At 46.6% G+C, this 17,694-nt stretch overlaps 1 protein-coding gene across 4 annotated transcripts in view; it reads right to left on the bottom strand.

The window, feature by feature from the left end:
• Nucleotides 1–17,694, bottom strand: part of PRAG1 (PEAK1 related, kinase-activating pseudokinase 1) — a 108,981-nt gene that overhangs the window by 48,960 nt on the left and 42,327 nt on the right. For 3 of the 4 annotated variants that reach the window (XM_053216367.1, XM_053216366.1, XM_027077294.2), the window contains exon 1: nucleotides 1,883–2,022. The exons of the other annotated variant lie outside the window; for it this stretch is intronic. The gene's annotated coding sequence lies outside the window, so the exon portion shown is untranslated. Of the gene's footprint in view, nucleotides 1–1,882; nucleotides 2,023–17,694 lie in introns of those variants that run through there. 4 annotated transcript variants of the gene reach the window in all.

The raw sequence follows: 17,694 nt of genomic DNA on the forward strand, positions 1-17,694 counted from the left end.
CAGAATGAAGTGCTAGCCTTCCACCATCACTGACTCACTGCATCCTGTTACAACTGGTTTCTCAGTCACAGCAAACAGAATTTACCATCCTGTCAAGCCAGAAAAGATGCTTTCCCAGTTCTGTCTGGGGAGCTCCATGCCTGGAATTATCCCCTATTTGTTTTCTGTGAAAGATGGTGAAAAACCCAAGTGGCGCTCACAAACCAGGAACGTCGCTTCGCTTCCCAGTGCCAACTCTCCACAGCCTGGGAATGGTACCTTCCTGCCCACGTTCCTTACCTCCGAAGGGAGGCGGCCCCCAGAATTATGCAAATTCCCCCAGTTCAGTGGGAGGTAGCAGGGCAAGATTAGAAAAAGATCCCAGCATTCTTTCTGATCCAAGTCGTGATAAAACATCTTTGCCTCTGCAAACTTCTGCACTAGATTTGTGGCTGCAATTTGCAAGACTGAAGTTGTCAGACACACTCCCATCCCATTTCCAAAAGAATCTGAAGAATGATGGCCAGATCTGTAAAATTAAACCTTTTGGCTCTAAATACCCCTTCATGCTTGCATCAAAGGCTGTTCATGCCTCACCCCGAAGTGACAGAATTCCAAAAAACACTCACCTGATAAATGTATACATACCGTTAAATTAATGCAACAGTGGAAAAGAAAAGTAGGTACGGAAAGTGTCTGGTTTTCAATACTCCACTGGCAAGGGTTGCCCAGGCAGAAAGAACAAAGTGACAATCTTAACACCCTCCTTCCCCCACCCCTCAGAGGGTAAGTCGTGATATTCGCCCAACTTTTCATTTTATTTTTTCCGTCTCCAATGCTACGTACGCAATCTCATCTCAGCAGTAGCAATGTGATTTTCATGGGTTAGACCTACTACAGTCTAAACCAGTAAGGAGGATGGCCGAATTCCACAGGACAACAGGATGGCAAAGTCACCGCACAATTCCCCAGGGCTTCCTGTCAAATGTCCCTCTCAAAACGGGAAAAGGTTGCTACCACGGATCAGGCCAGTGATCAGTAAGGTCCGTGGAACCTGACTCTGCACTGATGGCATTGCAAAATTCCTGGCCCCTAGACCTTTGGGCTTTCCTATCCAGTTCTGCAAAGCCATGTCCTTGCTGGCTGAGCTTTACCTGAGAAAAATAAACACAGCGGGCCCTGCCTCCATTCCCATTTACAGGACCTGAAAGCGGAGAGGTGGAGAGGTTCTATTTTCTCCTGGTGTGCTTGTGTGTGTGTGTGTGTGTGTGTGTGTGTGTGTCCGGCTGGGAACACGAGCAGCACACGCAAAGGTTAAGAACGTGCCCACGGTACGCCCTCTTTCAGAAGGCTCGGGAGAGAGGCATCATCTCGTTCCCTCCGGAGACTCGGAGGCTGGCATCTAACCCGTGGCAGCGCCAGCGGCCGCTATCCTGCGGCCCCAAACCATCACCCCCGGGATCCCTGAACGGCCTCTCCCTCTGCTCCTTTGACAATACGGCTGCCGCGGAAATGAAGTGTCCCCCCTAGCAACTCGCAAAGCGCTCGGGTCCCCTGCCCCAGACTGAACAGCAAGACCAGCAAGACCAGCACAACAGTCGGTGTCCCCTCCCCGAACTCGAAGGAAAGTTTCCCCGTTTTAAAAAGCGCGATGCTCGAATGAATCGAAAACATTGCCCTCCGGCTCCCGTGTGCTCCGGGCTCCGTGCCTGCACCTGGAGCACAAGCCCCGGCGCACGCGGTCCGGACGCTCCACCCTCCCCGAGCGGCCGCCTGTCACCCCGGGGGACGCCGACAGGGGATCGCCCTCTCGGCGACCGCAGCGCTCCCCCGGAGCTCCCCTCTGCGGCCACGTTTGCCAGACAAAAAGAGGCCGGATTTGGAGAAAGCGTCGCGGGCTCACCTCGGGGCCGCGCTCCCCCGGCCTCGCCGTCGGTCGCCGAGAAGCCAGCCGCCCGGCCGGGCGCCTCGGAGCATTGTTTGGAGAGTGAGCGCGCGCAGTGCGTGCCCGGCCGCGGGCGGGTGTCCTCTGCCTGGGCCCGGAGGCCGGGTGGCAGCTGCGAGCGCGGCTCCGCCCCCTCCGCCTCCGGTTACGCCGCCCGCCCAGGCTCCCGCCGCACCTCCGCAGTCCCCGCCGCCTCCCCGCGCCCCCACCCCCTACCCGGGCCCGCGCGCCTCCGGCTCCCCGCCGGCGGGCTGAGGCTCTCAGCCCCGAGTCGTCCAAACTCTCCCCGCCCCGCCCCTCCCACCCGCGCCCACCCGCCCGCCCGCTCCCGGCCGCGAGGCCCCGCCCCTGGCCCGGGACTGGGCGCCGTCCGACCCGCGAGCGGGGCCCCGGCTTGCCCCCTCCCCGGAGACCGCGGTGCGCGCCTCTGCCACGGCGACTCTCGGTGCCGGCAGCCTGGCTCTTACCACAATGTCTGTAGAGGTATCATAGGTGTCCGGCATCCCTTCATCCAGCCGGCTCTGCGAGACTCGGGGGGCGGGGAAGGCACGAGAGCCGGCGAGGGGGAGCCGAGAAAGCCAGGGGTCAGGAGGGGAATAATGAGGTCGGGATCCCAGACCGGTCCCGAAAGCTGCGTGGGCACCGGGATTGTCCATCGCTGTAGCGGGCGGGAGGAGGGTGGGGCGCGAGGGAACCGGGCTGGGAATCCCGACCTCGGATTCCAGATCCCCTGGGTCCCTGGACTAAGCCTCACTCAGGCCAATGGCTTAACCTCTAGGAACTTCGGTGTTCTGGATATAGAATGAACGGTTGAGCTGGACAGAGCTGGTCTTCCACCTCCCTCGGACATCCAGGTCTTACGCAGGCCAATATTACACCTGTGTTTACAGTTTCCAGTAAGTGACTCACTCACTGAGATAGACCGAGTTCGAGATAGTCCTCCGGCTAAATAAATATCTTTTAACAAAGAGTACCACACAGCCCACACCTAGTCAGTCCCTTCCCCCACCTGCCTCTGACAGGCTCTGCACCTTGACCTGGGTGGTTCCTCAAGACATTAGCACCCAGGTCACCACCTTGCGAATGCCTGGGTGGGGGCAATGTGGTGAAATGGAATAGGCAGAAGACTGGGAAAAACACCTGTGGGCTCCTCTCTCTGCCCCTCCTGCTCTCCAGAGAGGTAATAATGTATTGTAACTCCAGGTGGGTCCTCTGCCCTCAGCCCACAGGGATGAGCCTGTGAGCCTCCACCGGACGAGAGGAGGAAGACTGGTTCTCCTGGAGATTCCTGGGCTTTCTTGAGATCTAGCCCTGAGAGGGTGAGGAGGTTGGCAGAGAGGAGAGAGGGAGAAGACACGTTTGTGAGGCTTGGCTTGGGGGTGAGGAAAGGAGAAAGGTAGAGGGATATAGGGAACGCTTCCTCGTGCTCAAATGTCTGGATTTCTCCTGAGTGTGAATAGCATTTGGGGGAAGGTGTAGTGGGATGGAACCAACACTGGTTAAGTACCTACCCTGCGCCATGCCACCCCAGGACGGGGACATCACCGCTATTTCATAGAGAAGAAAACCGACCCACGAAGTACCACATAACTTGCCCGGGCCCATTTGCTGAAAAGTGGTAATGCTGGGAGCCGAAGCAAAGGCTGTCTGGCCCCGCTGATGGACGATTCCATGCTACCATGCTACCTCCTTGTCCCCAAGTACAGGTAGTCCAGCCCTATTTTTCTTTCTTCCCAAAGTGAGGGGAAACCACTGGAACAGACAGGGAAGGAAAACTCTGGTTAGCCTCCAGCAGCAGTCAACAAAACTGAAGGGTCCAGGCCTCTCTTGACTAAGACGTGGGCGGGGTGTTGATAAGCAGACAGGTACAAAGTGGTCTGCACTGGAGAAATACAAAAATAGCACAAGGCCGGCCAAGCAATTCAGTTACAGAGGGAGATGGCACACCCCTGGGGTTTGAGAAGGTTCTGGATCCCATGATTCAGGCTAGATATTTCCCTTCTTCCTCTGTAAGGCCTGGGTGGGGACACCCACCTCACAGGCTTGAGTGCACATAGAAGCCACTCGCTTTCCCACTTTATTTTCTTCTGTTTACTTAATTTATCCTTAGTACATAAACAGGCGGAAGAACATAATGATAAGCAAACGCAACGGCGTGAGACGGGATTGGCGGTTCTGTGGCATGGGACAGCAGTTGAAGGGTTAATTCAGTCTTTCTGCAAAATAAACTGTGTTCCAAAGTGTTTTCGCTGTGCTCACACAAAATGAATGCATTACACTGTAGTTGCTGACATATAATGTGCATCTTTTAATGCCAGCGACACGGCCTTAAAGATGGCTTCATCCTGCCTAATGAAAAGAATCAAAAAATACTTCAAAAGACTCACTTAGATCCACATAAAATTCCTATTCTCTGATGCAGTGCTCTACCAGTGACTGTTAAGTATGTTATCTCCTCGGTAAAGCTGCGGTAAGCTCATGCATTTTAATAAACAATTCTTGCTCGAACTCCCAAACTGCATCCTGCAATGCAGGGCCATTTGTGTATACACAGCATTCTGCTTCTGGCTACTTATCAGTCCATTTCATGACACTTTTAACTGCAGGGCTTGCTTGTGTGCCCTGAGACACATCAGACCTTGAAGAAGAGCAATTCCCTTCAAGGTTTTAGTCCAGGAGCACTGTTCTGTACAAGAGAGCAGTTAAATTTGGGGAAATGACAAAGGCGGGGACAGGTAGTGCTTTGGGGTAGGTAAGTGAAAGTCGCTTGGAATTAGAGAAGGAAAAAGGCAGAATGAGGAAGTGCACACCGTCAAATTATACTGAGAAGATGCTGGCTGGGGAATTTAAGGGGTGAGACAGTGTGAAGATTGGACCAAAGTAATCCTGTGCCTGATCTCTCCCCTGCCAGAGAATAGGCCCCACACAACAGAGAGGTGTCTCCCCTTAACAGGAGAAAGGTGTTTAGAAAGGTGTTCAACAAACATTTATTGAGTGCCCTCTACTTAGCACCGGATGAGGTCCTATGAGGAAAATACAAGGTCTATGAGAGGGAGATAATACAGGGGCGGTGGGGGCTCAAAGAAGGAAAAGACAGAAACAAAAAAAGTGGCTTCAGGGAAGAAGGGGGCTTAGGAGGATGAGCAGGATTTCCATGTGTGGCCAGTGGGGACTTCCCAGACTGAGAGAATGGTATCCACAAAGGGATGGTCATGGGAGAGTCGGGAGACTTTGCAGAGATCTCCTATCCAGTCTGGCTGGAGCACGGTTACGGTTATGGGAGACAAGGCTGGAAATGCAGGGTGGGGCCGGCAGGAAGGCTTGGCCTGCAAGCCAGCCAGGAGGAGAGCACTGACTTTTCGGAGGAACCGAATGATATCGTCCAAGTTAGCTTTTCATTAGCTCTACCTGGATCTTCTATCCCAGATAAATTAGGAAGTGGGACTAGAGGCTGGAGATGAGGAGACTGGCTTGGAGTTTCCATCTCTGGTGCAGATGGGAGGTAAGGGGCCTGGATAAGGGAGGCAGCAGTGAGAATGGAAAGCAGGGATGTGGGGTGGACAGTTCTGAAAGACATGAAGAGGGAGATACAGGAGCGGGTTACTTATTGATTCACTGTGAATAATAAGATATTAACTGATAATAATAGCTTACGCTGTGGAGTACTCATTCTATGTCAGGCGCTGGGTGCTAAATGGTTTACATGCCTTCTCTTGTGTAAACCTCACAGAAACTCCCAGGTAGGAGTTGCTATAAGGGAGAGGAAGGAATCAAAGATACGCAGCAGAAGTGTAGCCTCCAGAGACTGGTAGACCAATGGTAGCACTAGGACAGCTAGGGAAGTCAGGACATTGAATTTGCGGTCTCTTGACCCTGGCACGTGTGGCAGCCATCCAGTGAAAGAAGGTATCCTGCCAGCTGTGGTGTTTGCAGCCACAGGAAAATTGAAGGAGGATGGAGGAATATGAAGAGATGATCTGAAAAGGTGAAGGGCTGGGGCGCCTGGGTGGCTCGGTCGGTTAAGCGTCTGACTTTGGCTCAGGTCACGATCCCTCAGTTGGTGAGTTTGAGCCCCGCGTCGGGCTCTGTGCTGACAGCTCGGAGCCTGGCGCCTGCTTCGGAATCTGTGTCTCCCTCTCTCTCTGCCCCTCCCCCTGCTCGCGCTCTGTCTCTCTCTGTCTCTCAAAAAATGAATAAATGTTAAAAAAAAAAAAAAAAGAAAAGAAAAGGTGAAGGGTGGGCAAACACAGTGATCTAGAAGAGGCTATGGAGAAAAGGAGTAAGGACCCTCTCTTTGAGACTTTCTTAAACCCAGGGCAGTGTGAAGAGATGTCTCCTGGAGAGAACAGCCAGGGAGATGACGTGAAAGGAATTCAGGTTGCGGGAAATTGTGTGAGCTGGAGGGTGTCTGAGACCAGCTTAAACTCTTAGTCACAGCAGGAGTTTCCAGTGGACCCCATGGAAGGAGAAAATCGGGTGGGAGGAAAATGAGATGGGAAAGGTGGGCTTGAGAGGGCTGTTGAGTAGGGAAAAGGGCATTGGACTGGGGGGAAGAAGGTGGCCGCAGATGAGGTAGGGTGGAATCCCTGGGAACCATGGGCACGTGCTGGGCCTGCCTCGGTGGCATCTGGGGTCCCAAAACCACCATGGAGGAGACTGGGAAGGTAAGGAGGCAAGGAAAAGGTCTTCTGGAAATTTGCTGTGAGGAGCTCATCTAAGTTCTCTTCATCCTGCTGGAAAATGATATTCTCAGCAAGCCAGTCAAAGGTTGGTCTAGCAAGCATACACAACCCCACTCCACCCCTTGGTTCTCCCTGACTTACAATTAGCTCTTTGGGTTGCCATCCCAACTTAACCTCTTTCTTCTCTGAAGTGCGGAAATCCAAGTAATCTTATCAGTTAACCCCTGTCCTGTGATTATGGCATCACATCCTTGTGTCCCAGCTTTTTCAAAAAACCTTTTCCAACATCCCATTCTCCCCCGACTAATGTCCTAGGCAACTCTCCACAGGATAAAACATTCTAAATAATTTACAGTATCATATTCCAAGCACTGAATAGATTCCCCCCCCCCCCCCAGATTGAAAGCTATTATTTAAATAACTGCAGGATGTCAGAATCTCAAACCACATGGGACTGGGAGCCAAGGGTGCAAGATTGTTATGATCTTCCTTTGTGCCCAAGTGCCACAGAGCTCAGATGTCAGGTGTTGAAGTAGGAAAACACTTTATTGTTTGCCTTTTTTAACATAAATACAGTTAGATGTGCATCCATTGACGGATACCTTATTGCAAGCCTCAGTTTTTCAAAATGTCACTTACAGATTGAACTGTGTTCCCCCACACCCCCCAAAAAGATGTATTGAAGTCCTAACCCCAGTTTCTCAGAATGTGACCTTATTTGGAAGTAGGGTCCGTAAAGAGGCAACCAAGTCAAAGTGAGGTCATTAGGGTGGTTCCCAACCCAAAGTAACCGATGTCCTTACAAAAAGGAGGAAACAGACAGGCTCCCAAAAAAGGAAGATAGTGTGAAAACACAATGGGAGAAGAGACCACGTGACCACGTTGATGAATCTGGAAGCTGAGGGAGGCCAAGAACTGGCAACATACAACAGAAGCTAAAAGAGACAAGGGAAGGTTTTTCCCCAGAGCCCTCAGAGAGAGACTGGCTCTTGCCTCCACCTTGATCTCAGACTTCTAGCCTCTAGACAATAAACTTCCGTTGTTTTAAGCCTCCAGGTTTTTGGTACTTTGTTACAAGAGCCTGAGGAAAATAATACGGTTACCAAAATGAAAACGTTCCCCTGAACGAACGATAGACACTACTGCTTCCAGACCGAAGAGAAAGATTTTTCAAAAATCAGCTCCAGAAAGCATGACACACAGGAGACATGGTAATTAATGCCCGCTACATATGTAATGCCAGACAGTTCTCTGTATTAAGGTCAGTGTCCTTTCGTTCAACCTGCCCTGTGAAGAGAGTGGTCATTCTTTCATTGATGGCTCCCTCTTTCTCCGGTTTCAGGTTCTATGGTTAGGAGAAAGTCCTGGTTCCTTACCCGAGCTGGCGTTTGCATGGTTAAGAAACTTGTTACCTCTGCACCCAGGGAATGTGAATGAAGATGTACCTCAAAGCCCATCAGGGGGGTGTTTTGGGTCCACATACACTTCCAGAGATGTCATTAATGGACAGGAGAGATAATCCATGTCTAATCCTTCAAGGATAAATGGAGGCACAGAGGTCCTAAATGACTAACATGACTTGCCCAAGGTCTCCTAAGACATTTCATAATACTGTTCTTCTGAACTTTCAAGGTTGTTTGGTTTAAAAAAAATTTTTTTTTAACATTTATTTATTTTTGAGACGGAGAGAGAGAGAGAACATGAACAGGAAGGGTCAGAGAAAGAGGGAGACACAGAATCCGAAACAGGCTCCAGGATCTGAGCTGTCAGCACAGAGCCCGACGTGGGGCTCGAACGCACAGACTGTGAGATCATGACCTGAGCCGAAGTCGGACGCTTAACCGACTGAGCCACCCAGGCGCCCCTAGGTTGCTTGGTTTTAATGTGGATTGTGAGTTAAGGATGTGAAAATGAGAACTATTTGAGGAATTAATTCATAACTCCCACTGCTTCTCTTTCTGACTGAGCTGGAGCCAGGGTTAGAAAGAAGCAGAATATTCTACATTAGGAAGGGTCACAAAGGAAAAAACAAGCCCATTTGAAAGACCTACTTAGTTAAAACCTCCTAATGATACAGCTACTATGGAAAACAGGTTAACGGTTTCCTACAAAGTTAACCATAAATTTGTCATGTGGCCCAGGAATTCCACTCTTAGATATCTACCTCGAAGTAGAACAAGGTACACATGAAAACTGGTGCACAAATGTTCACACTGCATAACAGCTAAAGAGTAGAAACAACCCAGATGTCCATCAACTGGTGAATGAATAAATATGCAATCTGTCCATATGGTGAAATACTATTCAGTAAAAAAAAATCTAAATGTTGATACATGTGCCAACACGGATGGACCTCAGAAAGGTTATGCTAACTGAAAGAAGCCAGACAAAAGATTACTTACTGTGTGATTCCATTTATATGAAATATCCAGAAGAAATAACTTGATAGAGACAGAGGGTAGACTAGCGGCTGCCTGGGGTGGGGGGTGGGAACGGGGTATGGGAGCGAGGGATCACTGTCAATGGGTATGGGGGGATCTTACTCCAATGACGGAAGTGTTCTGAAACTAAACTGTAAATCATGATTGCACAACTTGAAACACTGAGTAAAAATTGTTGAATTACATGCTTAAAATGATTGAACTTTATGGTATGTAAACTATACCTCAATGAAGCTGTTCATGAAAAGAGAAAGAATGGAATATCATTGAGCCTTAAAAGTGATGGAAAGTCTAACACCTGCTACACCACGGATGAACCTTCAGGACATTATGCCAAGTGGAATAAGCCAGTCACAAAAGGAAAATTGCTGGATTCCACTTTAGCTGAGGTCCCTAGTCAAATCCAGAGAGACAGCAAGCAGAATGGTGGTTGCTGAGGAGGGGAGTCGTGCGAGTGGGGAAGTATTGTTTAGAGGGTGCAGTTTCCCTTTGGGAAGATGAAAAAGTTCTGGAAATGGATGGTGTGATGGATTCATAATGTGAATGTGCTTAGTGCCAGGGAACTGCACATTTTAAAAAAGTTAAAATGGCACCTTTTATGTTGTGTATATTTTATACAATTGAGAGAGAGATTGAGAGAAACGCCTATGTCTCTGTAAGCAAACTGCCTGTTTCTGAAAGATGAAACAGGTCTGAAACATCTCATGTTATCTTTAAGTCAATGAGCCTTAGTCATTCAGAAGACCATCAGTTTTTAAACTCCTGTAGGAAAAAGATCGATTCATAATTCTATGAAGTCACAGAAAGTCCAGGCCTATTGCTGCCTGATAAATCATGGATGAGAAAACATCACATGCTTTCCTGTTCAACCATCTCACCGTTGGACATCCTTCTCCCCTTGCCTTGCCCAAGGCAGCTTCGGGTTTGCCTTTTACTAGGTCAGTAGGCTTGTGAATGTCCTGACCTCTGCGTTGTTTTTGTGACATTACCTCTGGGACCCAGTAATCATTCTCCAAACCCAGCCATGTGAATGTCATTACACGGATCGTATCTTAGGGGCTGTCACTTGCAAAGGTAAGCCAGTGCTCTGAATCAAATTTGCCTGAGGAATGTTCAATGGAAGGAGAAAAAAAAAGGCTTCTATTTATCTAAAAAGGACGCGTCATTTGCCACCTGCTGTAAAGTTTTATAAGCATGTTGAAAAACAAAAATGTTTCCTTTGCCTATTCCCCTTAAAGTGGTCTTTTCTCTACCCCCCCCCCTTTTTTTTTATGGTTCTCATAAGAAACATACCCTAAGAGGATTGAAAGCCAATTTTTTGGACTCTTAACGCATTTTACTAATAACCAGCATTGGCCCTTTCTAGGAGTAAAATCCCATTTGGATACAGCACAACTGTATAAGATGTAACTCTGAGGACATCTTATTCCTCTCCATGTTCTACCACGTGGTGAGACCAAAAATACTTTTACCCACTTCCTCCTTTCATGTTTCTGAGAGCATGAATTGAGTGACAGGACAGATGGTGCGTGATTTCTGTGCTGGGTGGGGTGGGACGGCATGACAAGGGGGAGCAAATAAACCTTCTCATCTAGGACCTGTAGATACGTGTCCCCTTCCTTCAATTTCAGACCTGCGATATAATTGATGTGGATTATCTATAACTTAACTATCCAACCCCAGGGCGTCCTACAAACCTGGCTCTTATTAGCAAATTACTTCTCCCCAAGTCATAATGTCCTAGAATTAGCATTTTCACGTGTGGAAGACTTGCATAGTCAGAACAGTCAATAATCAAGTATAGAAGACTGGGGGTGGGGGGCAGGGAGTGTCTTATTTATTTTTCGGATGCCCTGTTTAAACTCCCAGACAGCATTGCCCACAATATTGCCCTTGCTGTACTTTGTGGAGTCAGGGTAACCTGCTTGTGGATTTACAGCCCTAACTGGTTTCTGACATCTAGAAATGGTGGCTGAGAGGCTCCCAGAAGGATGCTTGGTAGAATGTCCTGTGGTCACAGAAGGTAGCAAAGTCACCAAGCTTTGCAGTGACCAATGAATGGGGGAAGGGGACCACCGACCACCCTGTGTCTAGAAACGGGGAGGGGAGAAAACCTCCAACTAATTTACTGGAAAGCCCCAGGCCTTGTTAAGGAGGCTTTAGGATAATAGCTCTTTTGACTGTTCAGTTTTTTCCCCTTTTAGAAGTGGCAGTGGTGGCTGGCAGAGAGAGCCATGGAGAGAGCAGGGCAGGAAAGGGGTCAAAAGACACGTGATGGGGCTGATTAACAAGTAGGCTTTTTAAGCAGTGGCCAGGGGACACCTGCAGCTCTTCTAGACTTGCTTGCCCAGTAGGGGTTGTTTGAATGAGAAAACAGCTTCCAAAAAGATGTAACACAAGGGCATAAAAGGAAAAAGAAAAAATGTGCATTTGTGAGATGAGGGAATTGTAGAGTTTTATCTCTGATTCTTCTCTAAAGAAACCTTTTATTATCTAATATTCTCATCAGTAGGTCAAGGCTCACAAGATGAGGAGAAAGGGCTCATCACCAGGGCACTGTGCTGGTGTTTTCCTCAAAAAGGAATTTGCTTTCAAACAGACATGCATTCACTAATCTCTTTTCTTAAAAAAAAAAAAAAAGAAAGAGAGAGAGAGAAAGAAAGAAAGACAAGAAAGAAAGAAAGAAAACCACAAACACAAAATCTCTTCCAACTCAGCTGAGTCCGAGTGGGGATGACAGCAGCATTCACTTGCATGATCCCACAGAGCTAGTGTCCAGAATGAAAATAAATGTGACTTTTCAAATCAGGGCATAGTGTTGCTTTGTTTGTAATTCAATTAAAGAACAGGCATTACAATGTCATTGTATGACAGGGGAGATAATGAAGAGATCCACATCTTTTGGGCTGCAATAAAGCAACATCTGTGCTTGACAGATTGGCATCAGTATCTTAAGAAAGCCAGAAGGGGACAGTTCCTGATTTCCAAGGGGCTGTTCTGAGTGTGGTGGGGGTGGAGGAGCAAAGGGACAAAATCCCCATACCTTCCAGAGTCAACCAGCTTAGCCCAGCTCTATACCAGATGGTTATGTTTCATATTTACTGATATTTCCTATAATTAATAAAGCCTTCCTTGATAAAAACCAATTGTGTGATTAGACAGACAGATAGATATGATCCATAGATCTATCTATCTGATATCTAACTCTCCCTATTGAGATACTAACTTGCCCAAGAAGGTCAGCCATTTAAATTTGGCTTTAGCCAGACTTGGAAGGAATTAAATGGAGTATCAGCATTGCCACCTTCGGAAAGTCATCACTGCCACCATGATTCTGGAAGCAGGGTTGGATGTTCCTACTTAGCGCTTTCACTGGCCTCAATTTCCTTGTGTGTAAAATACAGTTAGTGATACCTTCCTCAAGCGGTTGCTTTAAAAATTAAGCAAGCTAAGTTATGTAAAATGCCTAGTTCAGAACCTGGTGTCTTCGGTCTTACTACATTTGGGCTATTATAACAGAGTGCCATAAACAACAGACATTTATTTCTCACAGTTCAGGAGGCTGGGAAGTCTATGATCAAGGCACCAGCAGACTCAGTGTCTGGTGAGAGCCCACTTCCTGGTTCATAAAAGACTGTCTTGTTGCTGTGTCTTCATATGGTGGAAGGGGTGAAGGAGCTCTCTGGGGTCTATTTTATAAAGACACTCATCCCATTCAGGAGTGTTCCACTCTTAGGACCTAATCAGCTTCCAAAGATCCCACCTCCTAATACCATCACCTTAGGGGTAGGTTTCAATATATAAACTTTGGGGTGACCCAAACCATTAGTCTATAGTACCTGGAAAACATTACACTCAATAAAGGATGGATGTTGTTAGAGCATTCATCAGAAAGTTAAATCTACTCATTCACTCATTCAGCACATTTTTATTGAGGACACACCCTGTGCCAAGCTCTAAGCAAGGCCTGGTGATACAGTGATGAGCTAAACAGATATGCTTCCTGACTTTCTGAACTGGGCAGGATAGTGGGAGTGGTTGGGAGGCAATGACACAGCCAAACAGAACCATGCATTTTTTTAATATTATATACCCTTCTTTAAAAAATTTTGTTTATTTACTTTCGAGAGAGAGAGAGAGAGCACGAGCGTGGGAGGGGCAGAGAGAGAAGGAGACACAGAATCTGAAGCATAGGCTCCAGGCTCTGAGCTGTCAGCGCAGAGCCCAACATAGGGCTTGAACCCATAAACTGTGAGATCATGACCTAAGCCGAAGTTGGATGCTTAACCGACTGAATCACCCAGGTGCCCCTAAAATTTTTTTTTTATTGAAGTATAATTAACATACAGTATTTATTAGTTTCAGGTATAGGGACCATGCATTCTTTTTTTTTTTTTAAGTTTTATTTATTTATTTTGAGAAAGACAGAGACAGTATGAGCAGGGGAGGGGCAGAGACAGAGGAAGAGAGAAAGAATTCCAGGCAGGCTCTACACTGTCAATGCAGAGCCAGACGTGGGGCTCGGACTCATGAAACTGCAAGCTGATGACCTGAGCAGAAATCAAGAGTTGGATGCCTAACTGACTGAGCCACTGAGGCGCCCCTAGGGACCATGCGTTCTTGATGGCAAATTGTGACAGGTGTTCTGAAGGGCAATACTTTATCAGGTCACAGAGCGGGGGACTCCACTTCCCAGAGAGTTAACGAGGTCTTCCTGATGACTCATATTGTGGCTGAGGTTGCAAGGATGGCAGCTGACCACCTGGAGAGTGAAGCATGACACGGAAGCGGCATGTGGGAAAGGGTATCTGTTCTGTTGTGTTTCATTTCATGCTCTTGCAGGATCAGGATATTTATTGGTGTGAATTTGGAAGAACTAAATTCCAGCGCTTTTTCTGGCATCTGAGTTGTTACTCTCTGGCATCACAGGGGATGCAGACAATGCAAAGGAGGGAGATTAAGGGGTCTTCAGGAAAGACACCTGGGTGAGGATAATGAAGGCAAATAGGAAGGCACCAATAGGATCCTGGGGTAAGGCCATGAAGCACTGAGCTGAGAGTCAGCAGAGCTGAATTCTGTTCCTGGCTAGGAGTTCTAGTTTACAGATGAGAAAACTGGGGTTCAAAAAGATTATGTATTCACCCAGGATATACGCCTAGTAGGTGGTGGAACTTAGACTACAATCCAGGCCTTTTTACCCCAGGTCTTTTGACTACAGCACAAATGGAAGGTTTGAGAAAATAGCTCATAAGTTTCTTTAATAAAGTTCAATGTTATGAAAGATCCGTATAGTGTTTCCTTAACAGCATAACAGAAGAAGAAGAAGATGAAGGAGAAGAAGGACAAGGAGGAGAAGGAGAGGAGGGAGAGGAAGAAGAAGAGGAAGGAGAAGAAGGAGAAAGAGAAGTGTAAAGTAAGGTAAGCAAGGAGAGGAAAGAGAGACAGAAAGAAAAAGAGAAAGAAAAGAGAAAAGAAAAGAAGGGGAAAAAATCTTAAATTCTATTTATGACTTTTCAACTTTGGAATTTGTCCAATTTAATTATTTATAGATGAATTAAAATCCACATCAGAGCGTTCACCAATCGAAGGTTTTGTCTCCATTTCACCGTAAGGGCAAACACTAGAAAGACATGGGACTTCTCCACCATATTATCATAATGGTTATTTCAGCGAATGCTTGGTTATTATCTGTGCCAAATGCAGGGCAAACTGTGGAGGCATGAACCCCACAGAGAGTTCCAAACCGTTCTGAGTCATTAGCTCCAATATCCTCGCAGCTCCGAAAGCAGCCAAGCTGGAGGTCTTTGCTAAGCTTCGTTCCCTTAACCTCTTTCCACGCTATTGTTTTAAGCCTATAGGTTAAGAAACCAAAGACAGCGCAAAGAAACAGTTTACTTTGCCCTCAGGGTAGACAGCAAGTTAAATCACCAAGTTGACATTAACATCTCAGTCTAGGCGATTCCTTGTCCTTTTGTTATTGGCACCAAACCTATTTTTTAAAATGTTTGTTTATTTTGAGAGAGAGAGAGAGAGAGAGAGAGAGAGTGGGGGGTGGGCAGAGGGAAAGGGAGAGACAGAATCCCAAGCAGGCTCCTCGCTGATAATGTGATGAGGAGGGGCTTGGTGCCACAAACTATAGATCATGACCTGAGCCAAAATCGAGGGTCGGACGCTTAGCCGACTGAACTGCTCAGGCGCCCCACTTGCAACAAACCTTCCTTTGGTTTCTCCAAGTGTGAGCCAAATATGCTTCTCCTTTGGCATTTCCTTATTCCCTAAACCACAGTGACTGAAGACACTGTTCTTCGTGCCCATGTCTGCTTCGGCTGCCCCGCCCCCACCCCCAACCCCCGCCGGCCACCAGACACACTGTTTTTCTCTTTACATTTTTGTAAGAAATCTAAATGTCTTGTCATTTAAACATAATATCAAAGTCTCCAATGTGTTTATTTCTGTTTCTCTATTAGAAGAAAGGAAGCATGATAAAAATCATGCGCTGTCGTTCTCATAGAATTTCAATATTTTAAAACTAAAATGTTGCTAAGAGGCGCATCTCTCCCGCTCACCAAAAAACCTTAATTTAATAAAAAAAAATGTTTAAAAAATTAGAATCTGGGGTGCCTGGTGGCTCAGTTGGTAGAGCGTGTGACTCTTGTTCTTGGAGTTGTCATTTTTTTTAATGTCTATTTTTGAGAGAGAGAGACACACACACACACAGAGCACAAGTGGGTGAGGGGCAGAGAGAGAGGGAGACACAGAATCTGAAGCAGGTTCCAGGATCTGAGCTGTCAGCACAGAGCCCGATGCGGGGCTCGAACTCACAGACTGCAAGATCATGACCTGAGCCGAAGTCGGACTCTTTACTGACTGAGCCACTCAGGCGCCTGTTGAGGCCCATATTAAATGAGCTTAAAAAAAATAAAAAAGCAGAATCTCCTTTTTTTTTTTTTTTTTTTTGCGGAATAAAGACTCAGGACTGACTTTGGAACTTGTTATTAGTATTATATAGCAATAGCTCCTGGGCTCTTTATGGAATAGAAAGAGAAAGTGACTAGAATTGAGATACTCTGAGGTGATTGATACACATACAAAAATAAACATCTATGAAAACAGCATGTTAATAGTAGACTTATTTTTATCCAATGTTATAGTAAACCAGAAAGATCTTCTCAACACCGGCCCCAAATTCCATTATTTAAGACTTTTCAAGAGGCATATCTAGGAATGTACAGACCAGAAAGTGCAGTGGCTTTCCGAGACCATAGAGAAAGAAAATAAGGGCAGTTCCTGTTAGCATACAAACTATTTCAAAGAAAACCAGATCCTTTTTTAAGCAGGAAATGACCCTATTTGGGGGATGAGGCCATTAGAAAACGTTAGTGTTCAGAAATGTATGTCATCTGCGTGTCATGAGATCCCCAGTCTAAGATATAACTCAAGACTGGCTACATCGGGTCCTATCATGGGAGAGTGACCTCATTTACTTAAGCAAAGAAAAGATATTGTTGCCCTTTGGGATGCTAATACTAGATCAGCATACAGACACTTCCCTCATTTCTCTTAACAACCTATCAAGTGTGTATTAACTATGAGGTTATATAAAGTCTATATAGTTCTATAAGGTTTCCAACTACCTTGCAAAGTAAGACTTAATTTACTTCTTCCAAATTCTGTCATTTTTCTACCTTCAAAGGATAATTCGACTTCCTCTTTGGGCTCCGGGGAAGCAGTTCATACTCTCTCACCACTCTGATTTCCTCAAATCTCTCTGGGTCTTTCCCTAAGCTTCCATAGACCAGTGCACTGTAGACATGCCTCCTTAAATCTGTCCTCAGTTGACAGATGCATTCACCCTACGGATGAGTTTTTCCTTCCATATTTTTTATTTTAATCAGTTCCACCTATAAAGCTCTTTACTCACCCCGCCGCCCCCATCTAAATTCTATTCATCTTGCAAAGTTCATTTTGAGGTCATTGCCCCCACACCTCGTTCTTCTTGTTCTCCACCTGTGACCTCCTATATCATTTATATTGGTCCCCCTTCATTACTTCCACACCTTGTTTCATTGTTCTTCCCCATTTTACAGTTTTCTTTCTTGCTCTTGCCTTGTCAGTCAGCTCAAAGGTCAGAAACCCCGATTTACACTCATTTTACATCCCTCTTAACCTGTAGGAGTGAGCTTTCCATGTAAGAGGAGCCATACGTGTGTTTTAGAGTCTTTGATGGTTTCCCTGCCAATCTTTGCCAAGAATATATTCAGTCTAAGTCTGTCCTCTTGAGTTTATTCTCTACCTGGATCGTTCTGTTGCTGTCTATGCACACAGGATGCCTGAGAGAACAGCAGAAGCTTGTGATTTTAATATAAAGAAGAGAAAAGGGATTCAGTGGATTAGCATGCTGGTAGATGAATACTGTGCGGTGGACAGATTTCATGGAGACATCTAAGAATTCCAAGATATCTTTGTGTGAAAGAAGGAAAAATAAATTGTGTTGAATCCAAGTCATTTCTGGGTCCTGAAACAATTATTACTCGTTCTAAGTTAATCCACTGGCCTTCTGGATTTTATATACTGTATCAGTCTCATAGGCTTGTCCTGCCACAGACACCATGGCCGATGTTCAGGGTGCTGACAACAGCCCAGGTTC

Source organism: Acinonyx jubatus, chromosome B1, assembly GCF_027475565.1.
Source record: "Acinonyx jubatus isolate Ajub_Pintada_27869175 chromosome B1, VMU_Ajub_asm_v1.0, whole genome shotgun sequence".
Lineage (NCBI taxonomy): Eukaryota > Metazoa > Chordata > Mammalia > Carnivora > Felidae > Acinonyx > Acinonyx jubatus.